The 6,981-nt window shown below is 43.2% G+C and overlaps 1 non-coding gene across 1 annotated transcript; it reads right to left on the bottom strand.

Annotated features, from left to right (window-relative positions):
• Nucleotides 1-4,172: 4,172 nt before the first annotated feature.
• On the bottom strand, nucleotides 4,173-4,276 carry LOC130872348 (U6 spliceosomal RNA). Its single transcript, XR_009056949.1, has one exon. It is a non-coding gene; the product is annotated as a U6 spliceosomal RNA (small nuclear RNA).
• Nucleotides 4,277-6,981: the final 2,705 nt, after the last annotated feature.

The raw sequence follows: 6,981 nt of genomic DNA, 5'->3' as shown, positions 1-6,981 counted from the left end.
GAGGTCAGCCTATAAAATGAGTGCCAGAACAGACAGGTATGTTACACAGAGAAACCCTGTCTTGGAAAACCAATATATATATATATATATTGATGAAAATTAGTTTCCTTTCAGGAATGCAGATTTGATTGAATATATGCAAGTCAAGAAGGGTAGTACAATCATATTGATCAATGTAGAAAAAGATTTTGACATAATTCTTCATCCATTCATGATAAAAAAAAAGATCTGAGGGAATTAGGAATGAACATAGCTCAACATAATTAGAGCTGCATAGGACAACGTTATGATCAACATGATGCTGAACGGGAAAACTAAACACATGGCCTCTGAAAGACAGAAGGATGAGCCCTCTTCCCACTCTTACTCAGGGTAGTACTTGAAGTCAGATAAAAGAATAATGTAAGAGAAGAAGGGGGAAGGATAGAAATAGAACAAGGAAGAAGTCAAATTTGACATTTTGCAGACATGACCCTCTACTGAAAAGACTACAAATACTCTAAAGACTCCATCGGAATACCCATAGACCTGATAAACACATTCACAAATTATCAATTCCAAGGATGCAAAACCAATAATACATTTTCTGAAAAAGAAATCGGGGGAAAACTCCACTCGCAATAGTTCAAGAACAAAACACAACACACACATACATACACACACACCAAAACCCACCTGGAAATAAATAACCAAAGATGTGAAAGATCTTTAAAATGAAAAATTTTTAAACATTCAGGAAAGGTTTGTTTAAAAGGTGCTAGGTAATAAAAACATTTCCCATGTTCCTGGAGGGGATTAACATTGTGAGAATGGTATAGGACCCAAAGCGACCTACAGATTCAATGCAATCATTATCAAAATTCCAATGAAATGACAACCCTGAAACTCATAGGAAAGTATCACTGGTGAGGAGATGTAGACCCATTGTATACTACCACCTTCAGGGCCTGGAGTGTTCTCCTAAGAACCTAAGTCAAGCTGGCATTCATGGCTCCAAGACTGGAAAGAACTTCAGGACTAGCAGGTATAGTGAAATAAGGTTGGAAATTATGCCCAAGCAGGGGCATTAGAATAAAGAGAGACATTCAGAAGAAAGTACATATCCAAGCAGAGGTCTGGACTCAGTAAAGGAAAGGTAAGAGGTCCCCAAATGTGAGTACAGGCTCCTGATGTGACTGCAAGAAGTTAATTGTCTTAGTATTACCCACAGACACCCTGCTGGTGACTGTCAAATTTCATCTCAAAATGTTGCTAAGACATTTTTTTCTTCTCTCTTTTGACAAGAGAAGCCTGTACAATGGCTCCAGAGATGCCTTTGGTGGAATTATGATCTGATAGACTAAATCCAGAAGCCCCTAGAATTGTGCACGGACTTTTCCCGTAAATGGGGTTTCTGATGAGATTCCTAGAAAACTGCAGTTTTATGGTTGACACAGGAGCAGTTGTCAGTTATACTGGACTCTTGCTCTACTACTGGCAAAGTAGAGCAAGGTAGATTCACGAGTCAGTCATGCAGAATCTTTAACACTGGCAGATTTTGTTTGTTTCTGGAAAGTTCAGCTCACATGTCTTTAATTGACATATTAGAAATTAGGAGTCCTCACCTACTGGGCTGCCCAATAAGTACCTATTGTTCTAAAAGCTTGGGTTTCCCTCTCCAAAATGCATACATTTCCTGACCCAGGAACGTGTCATTATGTCATAGCAGAAAAATACATGTTTTCCTCTGAAATGGCGTTTCATGGTGGGAGAGAAGGACTTTCCCTCACGGGGAGGAAGCAGCATTGCTAAAATGCGTAGAATAGTCCCTCTTTTCTTTGCTTGCTGTGCTCTCATTTTCTGTTTGGAGCTTCCAGAAAGAGGGTCTCATACTGTAGCCCAGGCCAAATTCCATGTCACTGTGACATCTGGGCAATTCTCCTGCCTCAGCCTCACCAGTACTGGGGTTACAGGTTTGAGCCACCATCCCCATTTTCTCTTTCCTTGCAGAAATCCTTTTCTGCCAATAGTGACCAGTACTGGGGTTACAGGTTTGAGCCACCATCCCCATTTTCTCTTTCCTTGCAGAAATCCTTTTCTGCCAATAGTGAGATTTGTTTGAACAGATGTGGGATTTGCAGAAAGACGTGATCAGCTGAGGTCTACTCAGCCACTTTAATACACATCTGTGCTACCCTGGGGCTGCCCAAGAACAGAGAACAAGGGAGTAACAATTGTCGCAAGGGAGACAATTGCTCCTTTGCTGTGTTCACAGGGCCTGAAGCTACCAAATGCAGCTCTGGATGGTGATCAGAGCTCATTGCCAAGGTCAACATCAAATATGACTGGATTTCTATTTTATTTGCTTGAAATTTGGTAGGAACTACTATGTTCCTTGCCATCCAGAGTCACCCCAAACTGGTTCAGGCTCCTGGGAGAGAAAACATTGTCTCTCCATTGGCTTAGGGCAGAGGAGACGATGTGCTGGAGTGAGCGATCCGTGGCCAGGGACTAAGGATCTGGAAGGCAGAAAGGTTGAATCAACCACTTTCTAATTCTACTGCATGAAGGTAACTCAGAAAACAGATCGCAGAGTCTGTCTCAAGAACTGGTTACAGCTGCATGCTTACCAACCCTGGAAGACAGCACGGACGAAACTAGAGGGTTGTGTCCAGATTCTCAGCATCAGAGACTCCAAGGGCCGTGTCTCCCCTAGCCCTTACCATGGAGAGTACAGATGACAACGATACGCAACACTGTTATCGTTCCATCAACTCACTGGCCTCCTGGTACCCATCACCTCACTTCAAGGTAAGTGATCATGCCTATTTTGGAGAGAAAAAGTCAAAGCATAGAACGTTTAAACAGTTTCTCGTGCTCTCACAACAGTAAATCTGGAGTTTAAATTATTTGAAATAAAAAATTCCATAACCTGCATTCTTTCCTAGCCCAAGTTTTCATACTAAATTAAACCAAGAAAAATCAATATGAGGAAAAGGAAATGACCTTTAACAACTGTCAAGTCATAAAGTGGAATCGTGTACTTAGCCTGTCAAGAGCAGAATTTTCAAAGTAAGGCCATGCACTTCACAATCTTTGTTTATACTACTTTATTATTTGACAAGCTCAAGGTTGCCTGGAAACAACTAGGAGGAGAAAAATGAAAAATGAATATCACATCTTTTTAAAAATACAGAACCTTAATTGAATGTATTACTTGGATAGGAATTCTAGTGTCAAAAATTCTAGTTTTATGTGACCCTAAGAAAGTTAGCTTATCTTTGTACTGACCAATTGTATTTGAAATGACTTTGTAGGAAGCAAGAAAGATGGCTCAGTAGTTAAGAGTACTGGCTACTCTTCCTGAAGATCTGGGTTCAATTCCCAATACCCACATGGTGGTTTACAACCATCTGTAACTCTAGTTCCAGGAAGTTCAATGCTGTTTTCTGGCATCCTTGGATATTAAGAATACAAGTGGTGCACACAGACACACAAGAAGGCAACAGACACACAAGAAGACAACACACACACACACATAAAACAAAATAAAGTTTTTGAATTGGCACTGAAATTGGACAAAGTACCCCCAAGGTTTCAATAATGCTGATAAACCTTTCTGTTAGATAGCATAGGCGTGTTGCTATCTAACCTCCTACCCTATGTGCTCACTACCTGGTTAGCTAAAGGTGTGCATGCTGCTTGGTTTAGGGTTGGGCACATCCCAACAAGACCCATCATGAATTGAATGTACTGTGATTTGAAAATGGAGTTAAGGCCCCTAGCATACTGAAAGTTCTAATAGGGCAACACTGTAGGCTTGTTAGCATGGCTTTCTTCTACTCTGCTCATCTGGATAGCTGGGATCCTCCTAGCATCAAGGGAAAGGGCCAGCATGCACACTTTTAGCCAGTTGCTTGACCCTATTGTTTGAGCCTTGGCTAGCATGACTGAAGTCCCAAATGAAACTGTGTGCTTCATAAGGTCAGAAAGTGAAAGGGGAGGTCCCCCAATGGCCTAACGTATCTCCATTAGGTCCCACCTCCTAAAGGTCCCAGACATTCCTAGTGGCACCAACAGCTGATGACCAAGCCTTTCATACATGGTCTTTTGAAGGAATGCTTAAATTTCAAACTACTGCAACAGCCAATATGTACTGCTCTTACATATGTACACATTATATATACATATCTTTTAATATGGAATGCTTTATGAATTTGCGAGTCATCCTTGTGCAGGGGCCATGCTAATCTCTGTATCATTCCAATTTTAGTATATGTGCTGCTGAAGCGAGCACTATACATTATATATTTATACATCAGTATAAAACCAAAAAAAATCATGTCACACCACAATAAGCCAGAGGCCAGCCATCTAACGGTCGAAAGACCGTTAATTAATTAAATCCACAGAAGACATGAGGAGAAATTTAAGGTGAAAGCTTAAAGCACTTGAAGGCTAGTGGGAAACTTAAGGTGGATGAATAGACCAAGAACATTGCAAACAAAGGAAACGCACAGGCATGGGTGAGCTGCAGAGAACCGAGGGCTTAGGATCAGCCATGTCAATGGAGAGCAGAGGACATGCCTGGAAAGTTGCACGAGAGCAAACCATGGTATACCAGACAGAGCATCTGAGATCCTGACTCCTACACAAGACAACTCTGGAAAGCTTTGGAAATGAGTGCTCATGGGACTTGTGATGCTACATAAGGACTTGCAGAAAGACTCAGTAGGACGCTGTTGTGTCAGGGGGTAGAGAATGCAACTTGACTAAGGAAGAGGCCATGCGAACACAAAGAGAAAGAGAGATTGAACAAGACATAGTGACTACGGTGATGACGTAGCAAAGGCTCCTGGGTGGAGCCAGTGAAGAAATGTCTGGGCCTTACTTGCATTTGGGGACACCTGAGACAGACAGTATAAGAGGTGAGGAATTAAAAGTTAACCAGAGGGGGCTGGGAAGACGACTCAATGAATGTCATAGTTTGCTTCAGTTGTAAACTTGACATACCTGGGAAGAGGGAAGCTCCACTGGGGATTTGCCTCTCTCTGATTGGACCTTAGGCATGTCTGTGGGGGTATTTTCTTGATTGTTAGCAGTTGTAGCAGGGCTCTGTCCACTGAGGGTGGCACTATACAGAGGCAACTTGGCCTAGGCTTTATAGAAGAGGTAAGTAAACCTGAGCAGTAAAACAAACTATAGGCTATGCTCCTCCACAGTCCCTGCTTGAGTTCCTGCCTCCAGGTTCCTGCCTTGAGTTCCTGCCCAAGCTTCCCTGGGTGATGGACTATAATCTGTGAGCTAAACAAAACTCAGTCTTCTCCAAGCTGATTCCAGTCGGCGTTGTACCAAAACAATAGAAAGCATATCAGAACAGTAGGTGAAGCATGTGTCATCACGAGCTCCTGAGTTTGGTTCCCAGAACCCACATGAAGATGAATCTACATTCATCATGCATGTTAATCCCAGCACTCCTACAGAGAGCTGGTGGCAGAGACAGACACACTCACCTGAGCTCTCCCAATACCCAAAGGGAAATTGTCCCAGGAAGAAAAAATTTTACTTTTGTAAGAAACATTTTATCTGTGTGTCCTCTGAAAAATACTGAAACATAAAAATAAAAATTGAAGTTGTCATGAGCTGACCTGAGGAGGACTGAAGATGCTATTCTCGCCCCAGCCTGTGGGATAATGTAACCCAGAAAGTCATTGGGAGAGCACCGATTTTCAAGCAGCACTCTGGCGTCTTTCTCTCACACTCCAATATTAACACCTCCCACTTGATTGTGGTAGTGGAGGAAGTCATTTCCTGAGAGCAGAAGCTGCCACCTAACAGTACAGGCTGATGCAGATGAGCGTGGGTCCCCAGAAACCCATGCTCACGACCTATCAGTCTAGCACTGAGGTAAGTGGGCCAGGGCCAGGGACACCTCCAGTCTGCCCCTACGGACAGACACTTAACATCTTATTCATCTCAACTTCTTAACCTCTGCAAGGAAGTGGATATAGTACTGGCCAATAGCTTCTGTAAGAGTGCCAAATAAATCAGCCCAGGTCAGTAACGTTAACTCCTCCTGGACCACGGGAGTAGAAGCATCCAGACAGCAAAGATGTTGTTTTGCGTTCTAACCTAGTGGGACAGATGCGCTGTCACTGGGCTGGGTGGGAAACTGTGCTACCCCATGTGTGCTGACAGCAGATGGTGACTGAGAAGTCACACTTTCCTTCGTGCCGCCTAGAGTTCGGTGTTAGGGTGAGCTCAACAGTTCATCCTGCATCACTCTTGAGTAGCTCACACTGAGCTCACCAACCCGCCATCACCTTCCTCCAACCTATCGTATAGCATCTGTGGAATTATTTTACATCTGTATGTGTATTTTCCACTATAAAAATGTACCTGGGCCTCTGTGTGAGATGGGAGATAGGAATATCTTCTCTGAGGTCCTTGAACATATTTGTAAGAGATGTTTTGAGTTGATTTTCTTGGATGTCATCTCACTTGTCTTCCTAGGGACATCATTACTGAAGGAGTGCTAACTTTTGGAGGAGACACACTGTTTTGGTTTTTTTTTTTCATTTTTTTTATTCTTTTTTAATTAATATTTCCACCTGCTCCCCGTTTCCCATTTCTCTCCCCTCCTCCCAAATATTGCCCTCCCCCCACTCCCCTCCCCCTATCCCCACTCCTCTTCTCCACCCCCCACACCATTCCCCCTCCCTTTCGATACTGAAGAGCAGTCCAAATTCTCTGCCCTGTGGGAAGACAAAGGTCTTCTATCTACGTCCAGGAAGGTGAGCGTCTAAACAGGCTAAGCTCCCACAAAGCCAGTTCATGTATTGGGATAGAAACCTAGTGCCATTGTCCTTGGCTTCTCATCAGCCTTCATTGTCCGCCATGCTCAGAGAGTCCAGTTTCAACCCATGCTTATTCAGTCCCAGACGAGCTGGCCTTGGTGGGCTCCCAATAAATCAGATCCACTGTCACAGTGGGTGGGTGCAT

The sequence above is a fragment of the Chionomys nivalis genome, chromosome 3 (assembly GCF_950005125.1).
Source record: "Chionomys nivalis chromosome 3, mChiNiv1.1, whole genome shotgun sequence".
In the NCBI taxonomy this organism is placed as follows: domain Eukaryota; kingdom Metazoa; phylum Chordata; class Mammalia; order Rodentia; family Cricetidae; genus Chionomys; species Chionomys nivalis.
Note: the sequence above shows the minus strand (reverse complement) of the source record. Positions and strands in the feature narration are given on the sequence as shown.